This window comes from Pan troglodytes, chromosome 8, assembly GCF_028858775.2.
Source record: "Pan troglodytes isolate AG18354 chromosome 8, NHGRI_mPanTro3-v2.0_pri, whole genome shotgun sequence".
NCBI classification, from domain to species: domain Eukaryota; kingdom Metazoa; phylum Chordata; class Mammalia; order Primates; family Hominidae; genus Pan; species Pan troglodytes.
The window spans coordinates 130,983,348-130,997,161 of record NC_072406.2 but is presented as its reverse complement, the minus strand read 5'-3'; the positions used below and the strand labels follow the sequence as shown (position 1 = coordinate 130,997,161).

Here is a 13,814-nt window from a genome sequence, read left to right as displayed (position 1 = left end):
CCACTGTCCTGATTTCTAGCATATAGATTAGTTTGCCTGTTCTTGAACTTCATAGAAATGGAATTTTATGGTACATACACTTTGGTATCTGGCTTCTTTCACTCAATGCAATGTCTGTGAGATCCATCCATGTTGTTGTTTGAATCTATTGTTCTTTTTATCGCGGAGTAGTGTTTCATTGTATAGATGTGTCATATTTTATTCATTTTCCTGTTGCTGGACGTTTGGATGTTTCTGGTTTAGGACTGTTAGAATAAGGCTGCTGTGAACATCCTTGTACAGGTCTTTTTTGTGGACATTTTTTGTTTGTTTGTTTTTGAGATGGAGTTTCGCTCTTGTTGCCCAGGCTGGAGTGCAATGGTGTGATCTCGGCTCATGGCAACCTCCGCCTCCCAGGTTCAAGTGATTCTCCTGCCTCAGTCTCCTGAGTAGCTGGGATTACAGGCATGCACCACCATACCTGGCTGAATTTTTTTTATTTTTTTATTTTTTTATTTTTTTATATTTTCGTAGAGACAGGGTTTCTCCATGTTGGTCAGGCTGGTCTCGAACTCCCAACCTCTGGCGATCCACCCACCTCGGCCTCCCAAAGTGCTGGGATTACAGGCATGAGCCACCGCACCCGGCCTGGACATGTGTTGTTATTTCCCTTAGGGATGGAATTGCTGGATCAGTGGGTAGGTGTATGTTTAACTTTATAAGAAATTGCCAAAGAGATTTCCAAAGTGTTTGTCCTATTTTACACCCTATCGGCAACATATGAGAGTTTCACTTGCTTCATGTGCTCACCAACATTTAGCATTGCAGCTCTTGTTAATTTTAGCCATTCTAGTGGGTATATGTTGGTATCTTGTCATTTTAATTTGCATCTTCCTGTACTGTTGAATATTTTCATATGCTTATTACCTATTCATATTCTTTCATTAGGTGTTTTTAAGTTTTTGCCTATTGAAAAATTCGACTGCGTGTATTTTTTGAAAAGCTACGTTATTGAGGCATAATTTACATATAATAAAATGTGTCCATTTCTCAGTGTAGAGTTCAGAGAGTTTTCACAAATACTTATACTTGTATAATCACCACTGCGAGCAAAATATAGAACATTTCCATAATCTCAAAAAGTTCTCTAAATGCCTGTTTGCAGCCAATCTTCATCTTTCCTTCCCATTCCTGCCCCAGTCGGCCACTGATCTGCTTTTGCCACTGTGATGGTTTTGCCTTTTGTAGAATTTCAAATGAATAGAATCATATGTACTCTTTTGTATCTGATGTTTTTATTCAGGATGCTGTTTTTGAGTTTTACCTATGTAATTGCATGTATCAGTAAATTTTTTTCTTTATAAAGCTAGATAATATTCCATTCTGTGGAAGTGCTACAATTTGTTTATACCTTTGCTAGTTAATGATTGGCACATCAACTGGTATATTGGTTTCAGTTTTGGGCTATTATGAATGAAGCATCTATGAACATTTATGTATAATGTGGACACATTCTTTCATTTTGCTTGTGTAAAAACGTAGAACTTGAATTACTAGGCTATATGTTTAACTTTGCAAGAAACTGCTGTAAGATTTTCCAAAGAGGTTGTACCATCTTACATTCTCACTATTGATGTGTAAGAGTTCTAGTTGCTTCATATTCTCACCAACACTTAGCATTGTCAGTCATTTTAATTTTAGCTATTCTAATGGGTATGTAATGACATCTAAGTGTGGCTTTAATTTGCATTTTCCTGTGACTAATAATGTTGAACATATTTCATTGTGCTTATTTGCCATCCATATATCTTATTTGGATGGAAAATCTGTTCAAATCTTTGTTCCTTTTTTATTAGGGTATCTTGTTTATTGATACATAATAGATGTGTATATTTTGGGGGTACATATTATATTTTGATACATTCATATAATGTGTAAAAATCAAATCAGAGTAATTAGGATTCTCATCACCTTAAACATCTATCTTTTCTTTATTCTGCGAATATTGAAATTATTCTCTGCTACCTATTTTGAAATATACAACAGATTATTGTTTACTACAGTCACTCTACTGATTTATTGAGTACTAGGTCTTATTTCCTCCATCTATCTGTATTTTTGTGTCCATTAATCAACCTCTCTTCATTTACTCCCACCCCCTCCACTTCTTGGCTTCTGATAACCAAGAAGCCAACTACTCTCTATCTTCATGAGATTCACTTTCTTAGCTCCCATATAGGGGTGAAAACATGTGATACTTGCCTTCCTGGCTTGGCTTATTTTACTTAACATAATGACCTCTAGTACCACCCATGTTGCTGCAAATGAGAAGACTTTGTTATTTTTTATGGCTGAATAAAATTCCATTGTGCATGCATACCAAATTGTCTTTATTGATCCACTGATGGACATTTAGGTTGATTCCAAATTTTGGTTATTGTGAATAGTGCTGCAGTTAACGCAGGAGTGTAGATATCTCTTCGATATATTGTTTTTCTTTCTTTTGGATGTATACCCAGTAGTGAGATTGCTGGATCATATGGTAGCTCTGTTTTTAGGTTTTGAGGAATACCTATAATGTTTTCCATAGAGGTTTACTAACTTACATTCCCACCAGCAGTGTACAAGGGTTCCCCTTTCTCTACATCCTTGCCAGCATCTGCTAATCACTGTCTTTTTGATAGCAGCCATTTTAACTGGGGTGGAGCTCCTTGTGGTTTTGATCTGCATTTCTCTGATAATTTGTGGTGTTGATCAATGTTTCATACCCTGCTGGCCATTTGTAAGTCTTCTTTTGAAAATGTCTATTCAGATCTTTTGCCCATTTTAAAATTGAATTATTTGCGTTTTGCTGTTGTTTGAATTCCTTATATATGCTGATTATTAATCTCTTGTCAGATAAATAGTTTGCAAATATTTTCTCCCATTCTGTTGGTTGTCCCTTCACTTTGTTAATTGTTTCCTTTGCTGTGCAGAAGCTTTTTTAGGTTGATTTATCTTAATTTCTCTTTTTGCATTTGTTGCCTGTGCTTTTGAGGTCTTATGCAAAACATCTTTGCCCAGAACAACATCCTGGAGCATTTCTCCAATGTTTTCTTCTAGTAGTTTCATAGTTTCAGGTCTTAGATGTAAGTCTTTAATCCATTTTGATTTGATTTTTGTGTATGGTGAGAGATAAGGGCCTAGTTTCATTCTTGATACGGTTTTATCCTGTTTCCCCAGCACCATTTATTGAAGAGACTGTTTTTTCTCCGATGTATATTCTTAGTGCCTTTGTTGAAAATGAACTGACTATAGATTTGTAGATATATTACTGGGTTTTTATTCTGCTCCATTGGTCTATGTGTCTTTTTATGCCAGTACCATGCTGATTTGGTTACTATAGCATTGCAGTATATTTTGAAGTCTGGTAGCGTGACATTTCCAGCTTTTCTTTTTGCTCAGGATTGCTTTGGCTATTTGGGGTCTTATGTGGTTCCATATAAATTTTAGGATTTTTTTTTTCTGTTTCTGTGGAGAATGTCATTGACATTTTAATAGAGATTGCATTAAATCTGTAGATCACTTTGGGTAGTATTGACATTTTAACAATATTCTCTCCATTGTTAAGTGTGGAATATCTTTCCATATTCTTGAATTCTATTCAATTTCTTCATGATAATTTTATACTTTTCCTTGTATAGATCTTTCATTTCTTTGGTTAAGTTTATTTCTGCATATCTTATTTTTTGTAGCTATTATAAATGGATTTGATTTCTTGTTTTCTTTTTCAGATTGTTTGCTCTTGGCATATAGAAATGCTATTGATTTTTGTATGTTGATTTTGTATCCTCCAACTTTACTGAATTCATTGATCAGTTCTAACAGGTTTTTGGTGGAGTCTTTAGGGTTTTCTAAATGTAAGATTATGTCATCTGTGAAAAAGAATAATATAACTTCTTCCTTTTAAATTTGGATGACCTTCATTTCTTTCTCTTGTTTGGTTGCCCTGGCTAGGATTTCCAGTCTTATGTTGAATAAAGTGGTGAAAGTGGACACATTTGTCTTGTTCCAGATCTTAGAGGAAAGGCTTTTAATTTTTTTCCCATTCAGTATGATACTAGCTGTGGGTTCGTCATATATAGTCTTTATTGTTTTGAGGTACCCAGTTTGTTGAGCATTTTTATCATAAAGGGATGTTAAATTTTATCAAATGCTTTTTCAGTATCTATTGAAATGATCATATGATTTTTATCTTTTGTTCTGTCTATGTGATATATCACGTTTATTGATTTGTGTATGTTGAACCATCCTTGCATCTCTGGGATGAATCCCACTTGATCATGGTGAATGATCTTTTTAATGTGTTGTTGAATTTGGTTTGCTATTTTGTTGAGGATTTTTGTGTCTATGTTCATGAGGGAGATTGGCTCATAGTTTTCTTTTTTTCTTGTGTCCTTGTCTGGTTTTGGTATCAGGGTAATGCTGGCCTTGTAGACTGAGTTTGGAGGTATTCCCTCCTCTTCAATTTTTTTTAAGTGTTTAGTAGAATTGACATTAGTTCTTTAAGTGTTTGTTAGTACTCAGCAGTGAAGCCATCAGATCATGAGCTTTTCTTTGATGGGAGACTTTTTATTATGGCTTTGATCTCATTACCATTATGGGTTGTTCAGGTTTTCTATTTCCTCAAGATTTAATCTTGGTAAGTAAGTTGTACGTGTCCAGGAATTTATACACTTCTAGGTTTTCCGATGTGTTAGAGTATAGTTGTTTCTAATAGTGTCTAATGATTCTTTCTCTTTCTGTGGTATTAGTTGTTATGTCTTCATTTTAATTTCTGAGGGTGTTTTCTTCTGATTGAGTTGCAAGAGTTACTTATGTATTCTGATAAAGGATGCAAGTCCTTTGTCAGAAATATATTTTGCATGCATTTTCTTCCAGTCAGTGGGTTGCTTAACAGTGTTTTTCAAAAGAGCAGAAGCTTTTAATTTTGATGAAATGCAAGTTATCAGTTTTGTCTTTTATGGTTTATGCTTTTTTTGTGCTCTTTAAGTCAACTTTCTCTAACTCAAATTTGTGAAGCAATATTCAAATGATTTCTCTTAGCAGCTTTATAGTTTTAGCTTTTACACTAAAGTCTGTGATCCGTTTCAAAATAATTTTTGTGTATGCTATGAGGTAGGGGTTGAGCTTCATTTTTTCCTGCATGGATGTCTGGTGGTTGTTTCAGCATAATTTGTTGAACCACCCCCCACCCCACAAACTGCCTTAATGTCTCATCAAAAAATGTCTCATCAAAAAATATATATTTGGATCTACTTCTGGACTCTATTCTGTTCCATTCATATTTTTGTCTCTATGCCAATTCCACACCAATTTAATTATCCTAGCTTTATTGTAAGTTGTAGATACAAGTAGTGTGAGTTTAAAAAAAAATTTCCAAAATTATTTTGGCCAATTTAGATCCTTTGCATTTATTTCCATACAAATTTTAGAGGGGGTTTTTCAATGTCTATAAAAATAGAATTTGCATTGAGATTGTTTTGAATCTGGGAAAACTTGATATCCTAACCATAGCAAGTCTTTATAACCCATGAACATGGTATATAATTTCATTTTTTAGGTCTTTAAATTTTTTTTCTCAGCAATGTTTGTAATTTTCAGTGTGCAGATTTTGCAGGTTTTTTGTTAAATTTGCCCTTAAGTATTTTCTAAATTCTATTGTAGATATTTTTTAAATTCCATTTTGCAATTATTTGCTCCTAGTATGTAGAAATTCAGCCAATATTTATATATGGCCTGTTTATCCTAAGATGTTGATAAATTCATTTGTTAGTTTTAGTAACTTTTTAGTGATTTCTCAGGTGGATTTCATGTAAACAACCATCACCTGCAAATAAAAATACTTTTACTTCGTTCCAAACCTTATATCCTTATATTATTTCTTTTCTTTTCTTCTTTCTCTCTCTTTCTTTCTTTCTTTCTTTCTTTCCTTTCTTTTCTTTCTTTCTTTCTTTCTTTTTTTGAGATGGAGTTTCATTCTCGTTGTCTGGGCTGAAGTACAATGGTGTGATCTCAGCTCACTGCAGCCTCCGCCTCCACCTCCTGGGTTCAAGTGATTCTCCTGCCTCAGCCTCCTGAGTAGCTGGGATTACAGGTGACCGCCACCACATCCTGCTAATTTTTTATATTTTTATTAGAGACAGGGTTTCATCATGTTGACCTGGCTGGTCTCAAACTCCTGCCCTCAGGTGATCCATCCACCTCAGCCTCTCAAAATGCTGGGATTACAGGTGTGAGCCACTGTGCCTTGCCTATTTATTTCTTTTTCTTGCGTTATTTCAATGTCTAGGAAACTCCAGCACAATATTGAATAGAAATGGTGAGAGCAGATATCCTTACCTTGTTGCTAGTCTCAGAAAGAAAGCATTCAATATGTCACCATTAAGTATGATGTTAGCTGTAAGATTTTTGTAACTATCCTTTAGAAGATTAAGGAAGTTTTCTTGTATGTATATTTTGCTTAGAGTTTTGTTTGTTTTTGGTTTTGTTGTTTTAGAAAATTTGTATTGAATTTTGTTATATGCTTTGTCTGTGACTGCTGTGATGATCATTTGACTTTTCTCTTTTATTCTGTAAATGTGGTGCATTGCATTGATTCATTATGTTTATATGTTAAACTGATGTTGTATTCCTGAAATAAACCCCACTTAGTCATAATGTATTATCCCTTTTATAGATTGATAAAATTTTGTTAAGGATCTTTGTGTCTATATTCATGAGGGATATTAGTCTGTAATTGTCTTTTCTTATGACATCTTTGTTTTAGTAAAAAGATTGTACAGACCCCATAAAAATGATTTAGTAAATGTTCCTTCTTCTATTTTATGGAATAATTTTTGTAAGATTAATGTTATTTCTTCCTTAAATATTTTTTCCTGGAAGAAAATTTACCAAGGAAGCCATCTGGGCCTGGAGTTTTCTTTATGGGAAGGTTTTCAATTACAACTTCATGTTTTTGGACAGATATATGGCTTTTCAGATTTTCTGTTTTTTCTGTCAGTTTTGATAGGTTGTATTTTACAAGGAATGTGTCCATTTACTCTAAAAAGTAAAAATCTGACATAAGGTTATTAATATTATTACTTTATTATCCTTTTGGTGTACATAGGATCTGTAGTAATGCTTTTTTTAATTTGTAATATTGGTAATTTTTTCTTTTTTTCTCGATTTGCTTTGCTAAGGTTGATCAGTTTTAATCTAGTCAAAGAATCAACTTTTGGTCTTACTGATATTCTCTCTTTTTCATGTGTTTTCTATTTCACTAATTTTTACTTTTAATGTTCTTCTATTTACTTATTTTGCATTTTTACTCTTATTTTTCTAGCTTATTAAATTGGAGGCTTAGATTATTGATTTGAAATCTTTCTTCTATACTATAACCAGTTAAGAATATAAATTTCTAATACTGCTTCAGCTACATACCATAGATTTTGGTAAGTTGTGTTTTCATTATTATCCATTAGAACTATTTTCAGTTTCTCTTGTGATTTCCTTATTGACCTATGGATTGCTTAGAAGAGTGTTGCTTAATTTCCAGATATTTAAGAATATTCTAAATTTTTAAATTATTGATTTGTAATTTACATTTGATTAGGGAATCATATAAATTACCTTGGTCATTTAACATTTTTTCAGACTTGTATCATGGCTTAGTATATTTTGTAAGTGACAATTAGGCCAAGTTGGTTAATAGTGTTATTCAGATTTTATATGTTTCTACTGATATTTTGTCTACTTATTCTATGAATTTCTGAGAATGTGATATGAAAATATCCTTTTATACTTTTGGATTTGTCTATTTCTCCTTTTTAGTTCTGTTAATTTCTGCCACATGCATTTTGAAGTTATTAGGTATATATGCATTGAAGATTGTTACGTATTTTAAATGCATTGACTTTTTATCATTAATTCTACCTTTAACTCTGGTAATATTTTTATTATAAAGTCTACTTTGACTAATATTATAGCCACTTCAGCATCTTTATTAATTTTTGCATGGTATATTTTTTCTATCTTTTTACATTTATATTTGTATTTAAAGTTTGTCTCTAGTAGGCAACATATAGTTTGGTCTTGCTTGTGTATCTAGTCTGACAGGCTCTACTTTTTAATAGGAGTGTTTAATCCATTTACATGTAATACAATTATTGATATGGTTATGTTTAAGTTTACCATTCTGTTATTTTTTTCCTTTAAGTTCTGTTTTTTGTTCCTTCTTTTCTGTCTTCTTTTGGATTAAGCAAGTGTAGTTTATATTTTATGTCATATATTCTATTTGACTTTTAGCTATATCTCTTAATACTTTTATAATGATTTTACTAGGGATTAACTGTGTATCCTTAATTTATCATAGTCTACCTTGAGTTCATGAATAATGTAAGAACCTTTACTCCCCTCCCATATTTTGTGCTATTGTGGTTATATTTAACTTTTAAATTTGTCATAAATCCCATAATATATTATTTTTTTCAGTTCTAGAATTTCTATTTGGTTCTTTTTTAACTTTTATTTTTTTCAATTTTTATCTTGAAATTACTGATCTATTCAGCCGTTATATTCCTCTTTTCCCATAACTTATTTAACATATTTATAACAGTTGATTTAAATTTCTTGTCTGTCAACTCCAACAATTAATCCGTGGATCTGCTTTTATTGACTGTTGATTTTCCTGACTTTTGGTTACATGTTCTTGCTTTTTAGCACATTTCATAATTATTTATTGTGGAGACTGAAGTATAACATTTTTTGTTTGTTTCATTTGTTTTCCAGAGAGTGCAGACTTACTCCTCTTGTCTTACAGGGAAGGGTCAATATTTGACTCAGGGGAGGTTGGATTGCAGTTTCAGGTATTTTTGATTCACTTTGCATTCAACTCCTCAGGGCCCCAAAATTCAATCACCATGAGGTTGAGTGGAACTAAATGTTTTATCTCTGCTTACCTGCCCTTACTTCATGACCCCTTTCTTGGCAAAATTTTTTGTAGGGGGAGAATTGCTGCTCTGAGCAATTTATTTTTGTATTTGGGGCTCTTCCAGATTCCACCCCATCCTGTCAGCCTACAATCTGTGATACCTCTATATTTCACAAATTTGGCTAGACTGAAGCTATGTTTTCCAGAATTTCCTTTCCTGTGCTTCTGGATTAGTTTAGACCACAAGAGACATTTTGCATAAAACTTGGAAGATAGAAATAAAGCTGCAGCTATATTATTTTATATTCTGAAGGTCAATGGGAGTACCAAGAATACTAACAGGTATGGGGCAGCAGCTGATCCCCAGATTCTCTATCTCCCAGGAGATCCCTTTCATCTTCTCTGAGTTGTGAGTCAACTGCACGTGTACCTCTAAAGTAAAGCATGTTAGCTTTTTCAGTAGATGATCCACAGGATTAACTTTGGAAAGAGTGAGTGACAGATGTGTATTCCAGTTTGCCCTTATGGGTTTCAGCTGTCTTCATGGGTCCTAGTGCATCCTTGTGATTCCAGTTTGCCCTTGTCTTTATCCACATTCAGTTTTCCTTTCTGCTGCCAGTCTGACTGACCTCTAGTGATTTTAGACTGAACACTAGTTGCAGAGGCAACCATTAATGTGAACTGTTCTACCAGCTCCCCATTTTGAGTAAGGTCAAACCCATGAGAAATATCCCTGGTTCTGTACCAGGAAATGACCTTGATTGACACATAGTCAACTAAGGCTAGGCTGATTCCTCCTCATTGCTAGAAAATCTCTCCCTGTATAACATGCCCCACGGAGCCAAACCAGCTTCCCAACCTTTCTCAGGTAGGAAAGCTGCCATGGCCCTCTTTTCACCTATTAAGGTCTCATTACTTACTGGAATTCAGTTCATCAAGGCTTGCGTACTTCACTCTTTGCTAGACTCATAGAAAAGTATAGTTATTGTGTCCATGTTTTTCTTGTTTGTACTATAAGATCGAAAGCCTTTTCATTCTTCTACATTTTAAACATCAGCAAAACTCTGTAAAGTGTCCTTAAAGGTGGCTATGTGCCCTCTCATCCCCTTCTCTCATTTCTGAGGCTGGAAACATACACTATGACTGGTGCTACAGCAGCCCTCTTAGACCTGGTAACAGAGACCGCACCTAGATGTGGCAGAAAAGAGAGTGGGAGGTATGAGGGAACTACTACACAAACCCTGAATTAATAACTTCCAGACTTCTGATATGTGAGACTAAGACCTTGAGTGGTTAAGCCACTAATAATTTTAGTTTTCTGATTCATGCAACCAAATCTGTTTCTCATGGATAGAGCCAATTGCAGGGATTTGTGGTGCTATTCAGGGTGAGTAGTGGAGAGGGGAATGATAGAAGCTGGAGGCAATCTGGAAGGCTCTGCATAGGACAGGCTAGCTGGGGAGGCAATAGAGGTAAAAATAATTGCTGTTAAGGCCAGGTTGGCCATGGCAGAAGGTAGGCTAGGAGGTATATTGAGGAGAGGGTTTAGGAGGAGAGAATGTAAATTATTTTTAGGTAGGCTTGGTATGTGCTATGTGATGTAACTTCCCTTTTGCTGCTTCATCAGGAGAACTTTTATATGGACTTGTTTCTTTCCAAAGCATTAAGGAAATGGATCTGGGTTTCTTTGGATGCAGCCCTGAACTGAGACAGGCCTAGAAGAGGCCCAGTTTTATTTAAGTTCTGGAAAATAATTTGAAGAGGACTCTAGGCTTGGGAATCATTTGGTTACTGAGACTCAGTGTTCTCCATCTGAATGGGCCATAAGAGAGGAGTCATTTCCACAGCCTTAGAGTCAAGGAATATCCAATCCGGAAAGGTCTTGGGCAACCATCCATCCACATTCCCCTGTTTCAGATGAAAGCAGTATCTGCCTTGATTGAGGCTTGCTCACGCTGCCCATTTTCTCCACTGGACCAGGTTATTACATGGTGAGACTTCTCTCTTGGGCTGCTTGATCCTCCTGGGGACTTGTCTCTTCTCAGCCTAGCTGGGAGCTGAAGATCAGCCAACTATATCTTGTCTATATCTGTGTTTTCCACTAGGAAATTCAGCCTTGTGAAGTTGATGGATATGACTCTTATCATTTCTAGGATTTTCATGGAATGACAAAACTGGAAGGGTAATATCTTGGCCAACCTGAAAGAGGAAACCGTGGCCCATAGATAGAAGTGCTCATCCAAAGACAAATAGCCGATAAGGACTGAGCTGGCCTTAACACCTACATCTCATAGCTCACGGTCCAGAGCACTTCCCACTACTCCTGACTTGGAGTGGCATGGTACAATGGAAGTAACGTGGGCTTAGAAGCCAGAGAAATGACTTTTTATCCTGGCATCCCACTAAATTATTGTTGACCTTCCTTCCATCCCTTTGGGGGCTCTCCTCTCTTCTGATGGCAGCAGAGAGCTGGAATACAATTGCAGCAGCAAATTCATACCCTGACCACACACAAATTCCGCTATCTCCCAGCCCTGGGATCTTCTCCCATAACTGATGGTCCCAGGTAGAACAGGTGAGGCCACATGAATTCATGAAACGTGCTTTATCTACCTCAGTTGTTCTCAATTGAGGGGGGTGATTTTGTACACATACCCTCTCCCTTCTGTCTGCCTCAGAACATTTGGCAATGTGTGGAGATAACTTTGGTTGTCATAACTGGAGGTTGGGGTATGGAGTGATAGGGGATGGTGAGCACTCCTGGAATCTAGTGGTTGGAGGCCAGGAATGCTATTAAACCTCCTACAGTTCATAGGACAGCTCCCATGACAAATAATTATCCAGCTCAAACTGGCAATACTCTGATAACCTAACTATGACCAAAGCAGTGGGAGCTACATTAGGTCTGTGGCACCCTCAAACTACCAAGTGTGCAGTCTCAGTACCAGCCCTTTAATTTATAGCTTAAGACCATTTCTGTCTGATCTCATCCTTCACCCACATCTGAATCATTTCCCCAACTCCCCTCATTCCTAAGGGTGGAACTACAAAGGCCAGAACTTTTAAAATTGCAACATGCATGTGAATTACCCAGGGATCTTGTTAACATGCAGATTCAGGAAGTCTGCGACAGAGTCTGAGATTCTGCATTTCTAATAATTTCCCAGGTGATGCTAATGCTGCTGGTCCACAGACCAAACTTTGAGTAGCAAGGAGTAAGGCCGCACGTTGCTCTTCCTCTCAGTACTATTTACTTCTTGCATGTGGCTTTTCTCATTATATCATTAACATGCTGGGGACGGCCAGCATGTCTTGTATCTGGGATACCCTAGAGAGGAGGTAGGCTGCAGAGTTCAGTCTGAGCTGGAAATTCTGCCCCACTTGGCTGCATTCTGTCTTGGCTTAACTCCTCTTGAGGTTGAAGGAATGTAAACAAAAACTCAAGAGATTTGATGTAGTGCCGTCAGTTATTTTCTAGTTATTATGTCAGGTTTCCCCAGTATCTCCTTTGAATATACTCACAGTATATTTCATGTCCACTAACTAAGCCTAATACATTTCTCTTCTAAAATAAAACTTATTTTACTTTTGATCACTGGTATCCAACTCCCCCACTACACACCAATATCTTTAAAATTTCTTATATCTCTGTAAAAAGAAGTCTGCTGTGTCACCCTTAGCTCATGATCAGTATTTCCTTGTCAACCAACATCAGCAAGTTACTTAGCTTACCAAGCTTCACTTTCTCACAGGTAACATGGAGCTAATAGTTTCTACTTTGCAGTGTGGTAGAAATGACCTAAGATAATGCATCCAAACATGTCTAGCTCAGAGTAAGTTATAGGTGGTGGTGGGTTTTAAAATGTACCCGGGACCAGGCATAGTGGCTCACACCTGTAATTCCAGCACTTTGGGAGGATGAGGCCCGACACCAGGAGTTGACCAGTAGCCTGGGCAAAATAGTGAGGCCCTAGCTCTAAAAAAAAAAAAAAAAAAAAAAAAATGCTCTTTCCCTAAGCAGCCTGAGGTAATCTGTGAAAATGGTTCGCTATTCACTTGACCCGGAGAACCCCACGAAATGATGCAAATCAAGAGGTTCCAATCTTCGTGTTCACTTTAAGAACACCATGAAACTGCTCAGGCCATCAAGGGTATACATATATGAAAAGCCACGAAGTATCTGAAAGATGTCACTTTACAGAAACAGTGTGTACCATTCCTACGTTACAATGGTGGAGTTGGCAGGTATGCGCAGGCCAAGCAGTGGGGCTGGACACAAGGTCGGTGGCCCAAAAAGAGTGCTGAATTTTTGCTACACATGCTTAAAAATGCAGAGAGTAATGCTGAACTTAAGGGTTTAGATGTAGATTCTCTGGTCATTGAGCATATCCAAGTGAACAAAGCACCTAAGATGCGCCGCCGGACCTACAGAGCTCATGGTCGGATTAACCCATACATGAGCTCTCCCTGCCACATTGAGATGATCCTTACGGAAAAGGAACAGATTGTTCCTAAACCAGAAGAGGAGGTTGCCCAGAAGAAAAAGATATCCCAGAAGAAACTGAAGAAACAAAAACTTATGGCACGGGAGTAAATTCAGCATTAAAATAAATGTAATTAAAAGGAAAAAAAAATTAGCCAGATATGGTGGCACGTGCTTGTAGTCCCAGCTACTCAGAAGGCTGAGGCAGGAGGATCGCTTGAGTCCAGGAGGTCGAGGCTTCAATGAGCTATGATCATGCCACTGTACTCTAGCCTGCGTGACAGAGTGAGACCCTGTCTCTAAAACAAACAAATAAAAAATAAGCAAAAACAACAAAGGATCTAGGATTTTGTTTTAATTAGGTATGGTAAGATGACAGACATAGAGAAATATGCCTTG

At 36.4% G+C, this 13,814-nt stretch overlaps 1 pseudogene; it reads left to right on the top strand.

Annotated features, from left to right (window-relative positions):
- The first annotated feature begins 12,942 nt into the window (after window positions 1-12,942).
- LOC740913 (large ribosomal subunit protein uL22-like) lies at window positions 12,943-13,563 on the top strand (annotated as a pseudogene).
- The last annotated feature ends 251 nt before the right edge of the window (window positions 13,564-13,814 follow it).